Raw genomic sequence first — 1646 nt, 5'->3', positions numbered from 1 at the left:
ACCAGGAACATACAAAGAGTACAAGAACAAAAAAAGCTCATGGTTACACTTAATTCACATTTTCTAACTCTCTTTTTACATGTATAAGATGCTAGAAATAATATATAGAGTTTTCAAAAAATAATCAGCATACTTGCATTTTGCAGTGCTACTGTGTGCACTGGACAACAATCATTTATGGACTTAATTCAAAACACTTGTAACATAACAGAAGCAGGGTGAACAGGGTACCGCATTTGATACCAACTGAGAACACTTATTACATAACAAGACAAGAGCAAAGTGAACTTAGTGTCGCAGTGTTGTTTAAGAGAGCGGCTCGTTCAATTTAAATTCACACCGAATGAGGCCAGAACCAACTTACATGATCTGGTATAAATCTACCAAATACCCTATTTCAGCAACATCAAAGAACACACGAACTAAACCTAACATACAAGTGAGGTCACGACCAATATACATGACCTAGTAAGGAACCAAGGACCTTCAGTAGAAACCACCAAAACCTCGGCACGATCCACAGAAACAATATTATTCTACCGTTTGGTTAAAGCTAGAACACTGCAACGCTGCATACATCTCCCTATGCAGCAACTAAAATCAAGTGTCTTCGCCATACACAAGACCAACACGATACCTAAAATGATCTATTGCACAACCACGGCAGTTAGTACCAGCCAGCACAGTTAAAGTTGCATCCACGGATCATGGCAACTGGAGAGAAGTGATATACCTCGTTGATGGCGAGCATCTGGCCGTTGGCCTTCTTCACCTTCTTGAGCTTCCTCAGGAAGTACCTGCGCGCAAACAACCAAACAATCAAACACATAAGCACCGACGAAACCAGCGCGCGAGGAAGATCGAGGTCGCGGGAGGAGACTGACCAGAACTTGGACTTGGCGCGAACCTCGTTGGTGGCCCAGAGCTTCATGCGGTAGATCTTGGGCTGCTCATCGCCGGGGGTCGGCAGCGCGCGACCCACCACCTGGTACTGGTGGAACTGCACGCAAACAAAGAGAGGTCAGCCACGATGGGGGTAAGATCGACGGCGCGGCAGATCTAGAGGACTGGGGGAGGACGGCGGGGCGGGGAAGAGAGAGGGAGGAGGAGCTTACCCTGTGGGCGACCATTCTGGCGAGCTCTTGAGACCAGAGTGCGGGGCGGCGAGCACGGGGCGGCGAAGCGAGAGGCGAGGTTGGATACATAGTGCTGGAGGAAGGAGGAGGCGGCGGCGAGGGGGTGGGAGGCGGGGAGGGGGATGGGCACCGCTAAACTATATCGACGCCGCGGACGACGACGAGCACTCCCCTCCACCTCCGCCCCTGAAGCTCATCTCCATGCCTCCTTCCTGGTCACTAACGCCTTGCGCGCCGGAGATGGCTGCCAGCCTAAATGGCGGCGACGGAGAGGGAGTTCGGTGAGTGGGTGGGGAGAGGGAGTGGGTGGATCTGGCCGCCGGTTGAGGGGAGAGGAGGGGGAGCGGCAGCGGAGAAGGGGGATCCGACGGGTTGTGGCGCAGGTTGAGGTACGGGTGTAGGGTTAGGGAAGGGAGGTGGCTTGGGGGTGGCGATGCGGTGGGGAAGGGAGGGGTCGGGGTGGCCGCGGTGTCGGCGTCGCCTGGAGGTGGAGGATGACCGCGGGCTCCG

The 1646-nt window shown here is 53.5% G+C and overlaps 1 long non-coding RNA gene across 1 annotated transcript; it reads right to left on the bottom strand.

Moving 5' to 3' along the window:
• Window positions 1–730: 730 nt before the first annotated feature.
• On the bottom strand, window positions 731–1159 carry LOC119288966. Its single transcript, XR_005141376.1, has 3 exons — window positions 1116–1159; window positions 885–1000; window positions 731–797 (listed from the first exon to the last, which is right to left on the bottom strand). It is a non-coding gene; the product is annotated as an uncharacterized LOC119288966 (long non-coding RNA).
• Window positions 1160–1646: the final 487 nt, after the last annotated feature.

Source organism: Triticum dicoccoides, chromosome 4A, assembly GCF_002162155.2.
Source record: "Triticum dicoccoides isolate Atlit2015 ecotype Zavitan chromosome 4A, WEW_v2.0, whole genome shotgun sequence".
Lineage (NCBI taxonomy): Eukaryota > Viridiplantae > Streptophyta > Magnoliopsida > Poales > Poaceae > Triticum > Triticum dicoccoides.
Note: the sequence above shows the minus strand (reverse complement) of the source record. Positions and strands in the feature narration are given on the sequence as shown.